This window comes from Alosa pseudoharengus, unplaced genomic scaffold (assembly GCF_046254945.1).
Source record: "Alosa pseudoharengus isolate Yale_2024_CS ecotype anadromous, Long Island Sound unplaced genomic scaffold, YU_APseudo_1.1 YU_APseudo_1.1_scf_11, whole genome shotgun sequence".
Classification (NCBI taxonomy): Eukaryota; Metazoa; Chordata; class Actinopteri; order Clupeiformes; family Clupeidae; genus Alosa; species Alosa pseudoharengus.
Window position 1 is genome coordinate 10,756,324 of NW_027468576.1, and position 13,076 is coordinate 10,769,399.

At 39.7% G+C, this 13,076-nt stretch overlaps 1 protein-coding gene and 1 long non-coding RNA gene across 2 annotated transcripts in view; one reads left to right on the plus strand and one right to left on the minus strand.

The window, feature by feature from the left end:
- Positions 1-13,076, minus strand: part of agbl4 (AGBL carboxypeptidase 4) — a 356,944-nt gene that overhangs the window by 23,585 nt on the left and 320,283 nt on the right. The gene's annotated exons all lie outside the window — the stretch shown is intronic.
- Positions 1,424-10,709, plus strand: LOC143114650 (uncharacterized). Its single transcript, XR_012984972.1, has 4 exons — positions 1,424-1,484; positions 8,247-8,307; positions 8,502-8,553; positions 8,805-10,709. It is a non-coding gene; the product is annotated as an uncharacterized LOC143114650 (long non-coding RNA).

Consider the following 13,076-nt stretch of genomic DNA (forward strand, 5'->3'; position numbering starts at 1 on the left):
TGATACCAGCAACATGTTGGGACAGGGGTACCAAAATGCTGGAAAAGTTGTGTAATAATAAAGAAAACAAAAGGAAGAATGTTTCACTACTAATTAGGGTAACTGGCAACACGATTGGGTATGAAAAAGAGCATCCCAGAGAGGCAGGGTCTCTTAAAAGTAAAGATGGATGGGTATTCATCACTCTGTGTAAACCTGTGTGCACAAATTATGAAACAATGTCATTTTAATGCTTCTTAACATGCAATTGTGAAGTATTTGGTGAGTTCATCGTCTACAGGAGATATTATTAAAGCATTCATAGAATCCAGAGAAATCTTTGCAAACTAGGGAAAGAACTGAAAAACAATATTGGATGGCTGTGGTCTTAGTTTTGGGCCTCAGATGGGACTGCATCAACACCAGACCGGTCATTGTATGGGCTCAGGAAAACCTTTGATAACCATTGTCTATATGCACAGTTTGATACTCAATTCAAAAACTGCAGCTAAAATTGTATTGAGACAGGATACAGAAAACACCACCTTATCTGGGCCTGAGCTTGTTTAAAATGGACTGAGGTAACATGGAAAAAGGTCCTGTGGGTAGACCAATCAAAGTCTTTTTGGAAATCATGGACTCATCTGGGCTAAAGAGAGGGCCTATCCAAGTATCCAACCTATCCAACTTGTTTTAGTGCTAAGTTCGAAACTCAACATCTATGACGGTGTGGAGGAGTGCCTACAGCATGGGCATCTTGCACATTTGGCAAAGCACAATCAATTATGTATGATGTATACAGGTTTTGAGCAATATATATTGCCATCCAGGCAATGTTTTTTCCAGGGAAGACCTTGAATATTTTAGGAAAACAATGCCAAAATGAATTCTGCACATATTTAAATAGTATTTCTACATAGAGGAAGAGTCCAGGTGCTAAGATGGACCATCTGCAGTCCAGAATTGTCAAATCAGGTGCATAATGGAATGAAAAACATGACTAAGAATACCTGTTGAGCAACTAAAATCCTTTATAGGATTTACAGAATTTTGTTAAATGAAGAGGTGAAGCAGCACAGTGGTAAGCATGCTCCCGTCCCAACTTTTTTTGAAACATGTTGCTGGCATCAAATTCAAAATTAACATATATTTTCCATGAAATAGTCCGAATTTTCATTTTCAACATTTGATATGTTGTCTATGTCATTTTTGCTGCTAAATATGGCTTTATGAGACTTGCATATTATTCTGTTTTTATTTGTATTTTACACAACGTCCCACCTTTTTCTGTTTTGGGGTCGTATTTACACCGCCTATGCAAATCTCTCAGTGGATAGGGTGAAACCCATTGGTTTATCCATCTAAGACAGCCAACCAAATGTTTTCCAGGAGCTATACATATCTGACTCGTTGAATGTCTGAACAGTAGGTCAGAGACTGAGCCCCAAAGATGAGGATCATCACTGCACTCTTCCACTCTTTGCTTCTTCTGTTCTCTGCTTCAGGTAACAGACTTACTGTAACTTCTCTCCTGTTCTACTAAGCAAGAAGACTTAACTTCTCGGATTTTTTATTAAAATAAATAATGTGGAGTCTTTAATATTGTGAGCTTGTGAAAAGATGTTCACATGTGTAACAAAGTTTTGCAACTGTGTAAAATAATTTATGCATGTGCAAAGACATTTGGTACCTGTAGAAACATTTTGTACATGTGTGAAAAAAGTGTGTACATGTGCAAAGACATTTCGCACCTGAAGAAATATTTTGTACATGTTTGAAAAAAATGTGTACCTGTAGAAATATTTTGTACATTGTTAATTGCATGATTGTCCTGGTTAATTACATGATTAAATCCCCAAATCAGATTCAAATGTCTCATATAACATGTGGTAAGTTAAGTTAGAAGCTACCAGTCGCATTACACAGTGAATCTAACACATTTCACAGTTTCTTTGTTCTGTGCATTTACTGTATTTTCCGGACTATAAGTCATTCCGGAGTATAAGTCACATTTATTTAGAAATTTATTTAACAAAATCCAAGACCAAGAACAGACATGCTGATATGGTACATGAAAATGTAGCTAAAAATGTGGAGAGTGCAATGCAATCAAGCATTTTGGTCAATGTGGAGGGACAAGCCGGCAGCAGAGCAAATTCTTGGCAGGCTACCTCCGAGAGAGCGAGAGAGAAAAAAAGATGCGCGTTTAAAATAAAATTTTGAGTTGCGTGTCCCGAGTCCCAACAAAAGCCAGTTGGAACGCTAAATTGTCCCGGTTTACACCAACCACTATTAAAGTGTGGTATTATTATAGCCCAATCATTAACTAAACCCATGTAGGAAGACGTCCAGCGTCAGGGGTATGATTTTGATAATGTGTGTGTGTGCGAGTGTCAGTCAATCGTAACAGTCTGCATAATCTTTGCAGCCAACCTTACAGCGTATCTCTGTAAACATTGTTGCAATGCCTCCTCATATTGGCCTAGTTTTAACGGTTAGGACAATGCTGAAGAGAAAGTCATCATTCTCAAAATAACCTATGGCTAAGTTTTGTTTTCAAAGGTTTTCATGCATGTCTGGATAACGGGTGAGAAATGTTTAGGAGACAGACTCGTAAATCCTCAAATTATGGCCGGGGTCTTTTATTTACTTAGGCTGCGCAAAGCACATGCCTTTATTTTGGGCAGGCTTGCATTCGAGGCAGACATTTATACGTGCATTTTATTGCCTTCTCTTTTATTGTGAGACATGCGTTTCGTTTGGATGCTCGTTTTGGTTTGGGATTTAATTTACGTTTGGACTGTTTGATTGCACATGTTGGGACTGATGGGCCCTGAAATCTGGGGGGTATTTGAGGGTTCACTGTTAAGTTTCATGTAGTTCGGGATTTCCGCCCACTGTTTATTGAGAAACAAGGCATCCGCTTTCATTCATTAATTGAACATGCGCTGTACTGTAATTGAAACCTTATTGCGTAGGCCTAGGTATCCTAACTTGAGTTATTTTTTAATTATGCATGATTTACTTTTTATAAAATTCGTAGACTGGAATGCCTCGCGGCAACAATTGTGTAAATGTAGGCTAGTAGCTCAGCCTCTGGCAAGCTCAGAAAGGGGCGGCAAGCGACTAGCTTGAGAGCGACATGTTGGAGACCCAGTGTAGGACAACGACTTTTCATTGGCAACAGTATTAAACCAACCAACAAAATAAAATATTAAGAAGAGCTCTTTTGTTTAATTGACTTAAATCGAAACAATGTAGGCAATTATTACCCTGGCTTATTTGGGGGCCGGCCTTTATTTATAAATAAAATCCCGGCCTGAATGCACGTGTGTTTTAGGCATAGTGCAAGCCCTAATCTCTGACTGAAAGTGTGCAGAACTTGTGCATTTACATAACAATATTTAATACATTTTCCCGCTGGTGACACCCCGAACCCCCTCTAACTTTTGGGCTTTAGTACGAAAAAATGTCTGACCTGTCGCAGGTTCACCAAGCTCCCGATCTCATTTCACAAGCCTAGACAGCCCTCTCGAGGTTGTAGACGGCAATGTTGTTCATGTAGGGTTCATGTCAATTCATACTGACTAACATTTAAAAACATGTTTAATTTATGTATGTAGGAAGCACTGATTGGTTGGTTGACTAGACAGTAAGCAGCGTGCTGATTGGCTCTTCATGAAGGCCGTCAAAAAAGGGTCAAAAATCCGTACTCGTAACAGGAGACATGTACAACATATTTATACAGGAACACATTTTTTTCACACATGTACAAAATATTTATACAGGTGCGAAATGTCTTTGCACATGTACACATTTTTTTCACACATGTACAGACCCTTTTTTGATTCCATAACATAAGACTTACCTTTTTGTTTCGTACCGACAGTAACCTGTGACGTTATAAACAGACATCTATGTGAAAAATCACTAAATAGTCTGCTTTCTACTAAGCAATAAGACTTAACCTCTCTATTTTCTAGTCAGCAATAAGACTTAAAGGAGAACTTTTTATATAGATCTCGGTTTCTCGAGGTCACGGAGTAGGCCTACTTTTGGTACGATAAACCTTGCTTGAGTTGCTGCAGCCAACAGCTAGAGTAGCCAGGTAGCTAGTGCTACACTCTGGGAGCATGATTTTAAAGATGCTCCTAGAATGTAGCACTTCAGCTGCCTGGCAGCTCTAGCTGTTGGTTGCAGCAACTCGAGCAAGGTAGCACCGATTTTTACATTTATTTTCATACCGTCAAAGTACTTGGGGACCTCAAGAAACAGAAATCTGTGTGAAAAATCGCAATAGTAAGTGCTTTACTAAGAGATAGTTCCAAGTATGCATATGCTTCGAAAATGGCTGCCTCTAATTTTACCTTGGTATTTGTACATTTTGTAAGTCACAACATGTGAATATGAAAATGTTGACGCTTTTGGGAGCTACAGTTGTGTTAATAAGTTTACACACCCATGCTAAAGTTGACTAAAAAGAGGATACATTTCTTTTGGAAATTGATCTTAGTGCCTTAATTAAAAAATTAGGAAAAATCCAACCATTAAAGGACACCAATTTTCTTTGTGAGTGAATAATGTATCGTAAATAAATACATGTTCTTCCTTAAAATACAGGGGGCATAAGTATACACACCCCTATGTTAAATTCCCAAAGAGGCAGGAATATTTTTATTTTTAAAGGCCAGGTATTTCATGGATCCAGGATACTATGCATCCTAAAGTTCCCTTGGCCTTAGAATTAAAATAGCCCCACATCATCACATATACCCTTCACCATACCTAGAGATTGGCATGGGGTACTTTCCATAAGATCATCTTTCATTGCAAATCAAACCAGCTATTAGGCTAACTGAAATAAAACCATGCCAATCTCTAGGTATGGTGAAGGGGTATGTGATGATGTGGGGCTATTTTAATTCAATTAAAATTTTAATTAAGGCATTAAGGTCAATTTCCAAAAGTTAAATTTCCTTTTTAGTCAACTTTAGCATGGGTGTGTAAACTTATGCTAAGCTAGGCTAATGGTGGGTACATCAGATTGTTACTGCACGCACAGAGACAAGAAGGGTATGTACTGTATCTTATCTAACTCTGGGGGAGAGAGCCAATAAGCTAATTTCCAGAAAGTTGGTGTGTTCTTTTAACAATTAGGATGTCATTCACTGGGGGAAAAAAAAGGCTCGTGTCCATTATCGCATCAAAGCCCATTACGCCGCACAAAGCCCATTGATTTCCTATGGAGAGCGGCAAGGCGTGGTTTACGCTTCCGCAATGCACCTTGGGAAGGCAGCGCGGCCATTCGAACAGAGGCGGCGCGTCAAGAAGTTGGGCTCTGCTCAACTTTATGCAAATGAATGACGCGAGGCAGTTAGCCAATGAAAGTATATCTTCGGTAAATAAGTTCTGTCCTTTGCTCTAGGGGCAATTCCATGCAAAGGTCATCCTTACCATGGGAAAAAAAAAGTTGTGCACACACAAAAAAAAACTATTGTTAAAATGTTCATTTAGGTCTATATTTTATTGTTTGTAACTGATCTGATTGAATTTCATGGATAATTACACTCTTTTTACATCATAAATATTGTGTGCAACCATACAGAAACAACAGTTTTCACATGGCAATATTATACATATTTAAAAAGGGGATAAATGGACTCAAAGTTTCAACAAATTGTTATCATTTGACAAATTTAAGATTGACAAGGGAATGGTAGAGCAATGTCTATGCTCAGTTTGCCTTAAGAGCACAGCTCCTTACATTTGCAAGGCTTTTGTTTTTAAGTCAGCAAGTTCCATGGCCATGTCACATCCATAATGTTTTATAGGAAAAGTTTATGCTACACATACAGTGTTGATGCAGCAATGTCCAAAGTGTCTGTGCAAAGCTGATTTATATCAATGTAAAGTATGATTAACAAATTGTGCCCCTTTCTTACTTTTAAAACCTTTAATGGTGCGTTATGGATGTGCCGTTATGGATGTTACATAATGTGAATTTACAAGACTGGAGACTTTATTTTACCTCAAAGCTGATAAACGTCTGTTCTGGTGGCATAATAATGCCTCTGTCTGTTCTGGTGGTAACACATTTCACCTTAGTGTTTACAATTGATGTTTCAGAGATTATTAGGCTGATCAAAACCACAGGAAGGCCTCAGCATTAGCAAAACAAAACATAATATTAAAATACCCCCAGTGATTGACATAGCCTATTTTCGAGTGGTCTAACAATGAAAATCTGAGCGATTATCTTCCCGTAATTGTCATACTGTTGTTGTACAGTAACTGGATTATCGTGTTAGCTGGTGAGGATGGCTGACTTTGCAGCTGGAGTTAACATAGCAACCTCCTTCTGTTGCAGATGTGTTCAGCCTGCCGTTCACATCTGTTTAACACAGTTTAATTTTAAATGTTACGCTCATTGACAAAGGTTTACAACACGATATGCCAGCATTTGAAGTGCTAATACCCACAGAGTAACATGAGTAACGCCAGCAATAAACTAGATGTACCGCATAGCGGTAGAAAATATGATGGCTGCTCGGTCCTGCACATTCTCTCCGCAAAAATAAATCACGTTTGTCAATTTGTCTCCACCACCTACTCCTGCAACTCATGTGCATGTAAATGAGTGTGTGCATGTGTGAGTTTGCTTTTGTGTATAATGTGTGTGTGTGTATGTGTGGGTGTGTGCGTGTGCGCACATGCATGCCTGTGTGTGTTTATGTGTGTGCGGATGTTTGTGCGTGTATAGTGAGTATGTGCTTGTCTGTGTGTGTGTGTGTGTGTGTGTGTGTGTGTGTGTGTGTGTGTGTGTGTGTGTGTGTGTGTGTGTGTGTGTGTGTTGGCGCGCGCGTGCATGTACTGTATGTGTCCAAATCACAAATGAGTGGGTATGGGCTAGGTTGATGCGGGCTCTTGAGACTAATATACCATAAGCATTTTATCATCTTGGGTGCAACAGTTCAGGTAGGGCTAATTATTTAGCCTAGTGCAGTGGAGGAGTGGCCAACAAATGTTTCAGTAACCCGGAATCATTGACCAAAATTGATGACAGTAAAAGAAAAAAACATATTTCTTTTTAATATTTTAAATGACTTGTCCTGATTCTTCCTGTGAATCTTAATGGGCACTGAGGAAACAATAATTTTGCTAGTAATTGCTATTGCAATAATTGCTAGTTTTTCATAATTACTATTTCAATTGTTTCATATCAAAATTCACTACTTAAGTATGTGTTTTATGTAGTTTGTGGAGGACTGGTTCAGGCACGTCACATCCATAACATGAAATTGTCACATCCATAACAGCAGTTTTTCCAGCATAGGCCTAATGTATTTTATCTTTTTATGTTCATTCAAGTCTCCTTCATGCTACATATATCAGGGTTTCCGTAGTTTCCTTCAAAATTCACAGTTTGTAGAAAACCTATAATCTCTCATAAAAGTGTGTCTATTTCATGTCACATCCATAACGCTGATAAAATGCCTTGTATTCTTAGGATGTAAATTATTGTATACAATTTGAGGACAGAGGTTACATTAAAAGTTATGCAAATTAATTCACTGATACTAATTTTGCCCCTACTCTAAGGCATTTTGTTTACCAATATGAGTCCAACTGTCACATCCATAACGCTGGAACTGCCCCTAGGCTTCCGGTCCGGAACAATAGCCTGCCAGAAATATTTGTTCCGCCTGATAATCGTGTTGGTTTCATGAAAATATATTAAGCTATATAGTGGCGAAGCCATCAAGTTTAGAACAAGTTCGCCACTGCACCCTATCAAAAAGACCTTGTTGGCGACTTGAACCAAGACAGAAGGTACTTTGGAGGAACATGTCAGTGATATTTGTGAGTGTTTCAATAAAATATGTTAACAGTAGTAGGCTACCTCCACTTTAGTAGCCTACGTTAGCTGGCATTGTGTAATTACATAAAATAAAACGTTACACCATACACTTTAACCTATACACGCCCACAAGCGGCGACGGGAGAGAGGGCTAGGCGTCTGCAAGCGTCTACGCGCCGCAATAATGGACACGTACCGTAAGACAGGTGGTTGGAAAGATTGGCTCAGGCCAACTTTATGATGGATGTTTTAAAAACTGTGAGATGTACTTTTGTAGATTGTGCACTGTAAAGAAAAAAACAAGTGCAGAAGAATTTAGTCAATTTTTGGTAATAATGGAAGACTTGGCAAAACGTATCTTAACGTTTCGTATCTTAGACCTGTGATGTGTTTTTGATTGTCTCCTCAGCTCAACTCGGAGATGAACTGAAGAGCAAAGAGAACGCTGAGAGATACAGCCAGCTGTTTCTGTAAGTCACGCACACACACACACACACACACACACACACACACACACACATGCACTTGTTTAGTCAGTTACTCAAATACACATAAAGTCAGTCAGTTTATCATACAGATATTTCCATAACACTACCTTTAGAAGTTAGAGTATTTTTTATTAACAAGATTTGTTTTAAAAGCCAGATGCTATGTGTTTCCGTAGAGACTTTGGGTCACCTGTGCAAGGCTACAATGCAGGTATTCAACCTCATAAGGTAAGATTTCAATTCAGGAAAACTTACACTAATCAGCTTTCAGTACAGGTCTCAGAGAAACCACCAACATAAGTAAATAAGCTAAGGTGAACTCTTCTGAAAACTTCTATTCCTTGACCTGAACATTTCAAAGAAGCGTGAAACCAACAAAAAACTTCTGTGCACTGTACTGTGCCATTTCCAATCCACAATATAACATTAACTTTTCATGTATCTATCCCCTTTAAACTTATGATTGGTCATTTCCACAGCCGAGAGAGGGGACGGGTCAGCTACTCACTGCCAATGTCACCGGTGAAGATCTACAGCTCGTACTCAACACTGACCAACATCAACTCACAGGACAGCCTCCATCGCAAGCCAAGAATAACCATGCAGTCCAACAGTATGTATGTGGTCAAGAGTGTGGGTGTGAAGAGGATATGTGTGAAAGAGAGAGTGTGCAATGTAACGATGTCTCCACCAGATATGATTGGCAGAACATTGTGGTTCTAGAGGATGACCTAGTGGTTTTGCAGGCCGCGTACTCCCTGTTTGAGAGAGACCCCTCCATCTCCACACTGCTGCGCATCCACAAAGGTCAAACGCTGCTGCTTAAAGGGTCAGGGTTGCGTCTGACCTCCAACAGTCAGGTCACACTGGTAGGTCATGGGGGCAGGGGTAGTGATGGCGTTGTTAGACTAGGGGAGTATAGGGCGGAAGAGCTGGCCAAAGTAGTGAGTAGAATGGGCAGAGAGATCGGGACGGTCAGCCTGGTAGGCTGTGAACTGGGCAAAGACCTCCAGTTTGCAGAGCGTCTGCTGAGAGAGCTCAGGAGCCTGGGGGTGGAGAGCAGGCTTGTCCTGCACAGAGCCCTGCTCTCAGTGAGTCCGAGTGGGGAGACGCTGACCAGGGATGAGCAGGACAGGGTCTGGAGGCACGGGGACGACAGCACAAAAGTCACTGCCCAACTGGATGAAACAGGAGACCTGCTGACCAGGGTGGAGGGGGTCAGACGAGGCACAGTTGTCTCATACTACCAGGGGCATGCTCTGCCAAATAGTAAAAACAAAAACATACCATCAGGATCACATAAGACTAAAAAAACAGAACATGCTCCATCAAAAAAAAAAGGGGAAGGACCAGGACCAGGGGCAGGGGCAGGAGCAGGGGCAGTACCCGATAAATGTGAATTAAAAAATGTATTTGCACCTAGACGTCCAGAAGAATTTGCATCGACTAATGCGAAAGACAGAGACTGGCCAGTAGAGCCACAACATTTTATCCCAAAAGACTATGAGAAGTTTGAAGAACACCACATCCTGGAGGCACTAACATGGGCTATTTTCAGAGATGGAGGTAATCAACAATGTCAAGAGTTTTATGTAGGCAACATAATATTTAAAGAAAATATATATACGGAAAACACACCAATCTGCATGTTAAACAATATAAATGATATAATTAGGGAAATCAGTTACCACGCCAAGAAAACAATTAATGTCAAGAAGAATCAATATATGTTTTATTATTTCAACCGAAATATATACCGTGTGAATACAGATGATGTGTATGTTGAACTAGTGGGCCTAGACAACTCTGATACAAAAATACAGAAGGAAGTATGTGCTTACACTAAATTGCATTATCACGAATTAAAAGAAGGAGTTAAACCAAGTGAGTTTCATGAGTTCTGCAATAATGTCTTTGCAGTTCAATTAGATACATACAAACAATATTCTCATAAACTAGGGCATTACTTCATGGCTGCAGTCTTTGCTGAATCTGTAAGAAATTTCCGGCAGTTTGTTCTTTTCCTGCTTAGTTCTGTAGCATGTAGCACATTTAAAATGTGTGATATGTTTGTAGAGGATAACCCTATGACAGAAGGGGGCACCTGGTTTTATAAACCAAAGAGAGGTTTTTACGGGTGGGAAACATTTGACGAGGACCAAAATAAAAAAACAAAAATGACTGAAATGCTGAATAAAGAAAATAAAATAATTTCAAGTTACAAAGCTTTGGGAATTGATCTTGATATCAACAATCCTGAGACGACCCGTAAAATCTTTAATCACTTTACTGGACAAATGCCGTTGTTAAGCCAGTACCGTGACTTTTTGAATGGATGAGCCACTTTAGGTTAACTCAATTTATGAAATGGTTCATGTACTGTATGTTGCACATGGTCCTTTACAAAAAGAAAACTGTAAATGGCAACAGTGGTGATTTAAATGTTTATAACAGCTTTATGGAAACAACAAATAAAAACAAATAAATTAAAGCAGTAAATTAAAAGACTGGCTTGTTATTTTTTTTTGTCATATTTTCAGTATTTGTCAGTTTATTGATGCACTCTGCCCTAATCACTACTGTCAGGAGAGGAACCACTGTACTGCAAAAAAGGAAAAGTCAGGGCTGTCCAATTTATCAAACCATATTACATTACAATAACATAAACGGAGTGTCTATTTACACCCCTGGTACGAATAGCCTAGGCCACACAGCTGAGCTATTCATACCCTGTGACATAACAACAAAAAGATGTTGCTCACATGCACAAAAAACATGGCGGACATTCGTTTTTCGTCAGCAGAAAGTTAAGAATTCTGAAAGGTTTCGGCACTATATTTGTTCAGATTAAGTTTTAGATTGAAAAATTGTGTTTTATTTTCATAATCTTGTCTCAGTGAACACATACAACCGTCAGTTTGTTAGTTAACAGAAATTCTGTGAATATGACATTCAGGCCTATGAACTATAAGTTTACGGGCAAACACTACTTCCTTGTGGAATCAGGTAGTACAGTGGTCACAGACAAAGCTGGCATGCGGGAGACCGGGGTTCGATTCCTGTGTGATACGTTTTGGCAGAGTGAGTGTGCATGTGTACCAACGTCTCTGGAGAGAAGGCGCGCAATTTGAACAAGAAATCGGTTCTCAAACGGAAACGTTTTGATTGCAACAATTAGCTAGTTCATGCACCAGGGTGTAAATAGCATGCAGTTCTATAAACACCAGGGTACGAATAGCATCCACTTCTAACTGTACATTGATGCAAACAGCATACCTTATTCAGAGTGTCTATAGAGTACTGAAGCCATGACGTAGCTTTGCCAAGGCAGCAATTTCACTAACAAATCAATCTAACCATTGAAATCACCATTAGCGGTGGCTTTCTTAATCTATTTCAATAATTTTACAACGTTTCTAAGACGTTAGTATATATTTTTTTACACTGTAGAAATCACATACTACAACATATATTCATACCAAGACAATCAAATTCGTGACTACAGAGTTTTATTTTAGCATGGGTTTCCTCCGTAAAAGAGACCTGCATGTAACTTCACAGCATGCGGTTAAAATCCTTAAATTCATGGACCTGTTTATTTTTTTGGCAAAAACCGTCGCTCTTAACAGCCGCCAGTCTATGAAGACCTGAAATATCCACTGGAATTTAGTTTTTTTATATTACACCAGGGAATCCGTATTATGCGGGTAAGCTACTGCCTAGCAGGTAAAGCACGTTTAAATGGCTATAGCCTACATTTAAAACAATTTATTAGCTAGAAATGGTGCCACATGTCTACATTCAATGCTATTTAAGCCACTTCGAAAGTTTGTTTAGATCCAGTGATTCTGCCGTCATGGAAACACTACGTCAGACTTCGGTACTCTATTACACAGCTGAGCTATTCACACCCTGTTACGTAACAAATAAAAAATATTATTACATTGTGTGATCAATATGCCAGAATAAATGCACAGGGGTGCAAATAGCATACACTGATATTTGTACCAGACGGGGTACTAATAGAACACATTGCTGTGTGCACCTGGGTACGAATAGCATACATTGATATTTGTACCAGACGGGGTACTAATAGAACAAATTGCTGTGTGCACCGGGGTACAAATAGCATACATTGATATTTGTACCAGACGGGGTATTAATAGGACACATTACTGTGTGCACCGGGATACGAATAGAATTCACTTCTTATTGCACCAGGGTACGAATCAGCATTCAACACAATCTCGCCAAACAAACTCCGTAACAAACTACATGGACTTGGACTAGGCACCACATTATGCAACTGGATACTGGACTTTCTAACAAACCGCACACAATATGTCAGAGTAGACAAGCACACGTCCTCCACCCTGACCATTAACACCGGGGCCCCCCAGGGTTGTGTGCTCAGCCCACTTCTCTACACACTTTTCACACACGACTGCAGCTTTTCCTCCCCATCCAACTACGTAATAAAGTAGTATAATTTGTCGACGACACAACAGTGCTCGGCCTCATCACCGGGAATAACGAGACTACATACAGGCAAGAGGTCCAACTGCTGGCGGCATGGCGCAGCAGCAACAACCTGACCCTCAACACACAGAAAACCAAAGAAATCATTGTGGATTTCTGCAAGACTGGACAGCTAAACCACTCTCCACTCCTAATTGGGAATGAGGTGGTGGAGAGGGTCTCCAGTTTTAAGTTTTTAGGTGTGACGGAGGATCTGTCGTGGGGGAAAACCA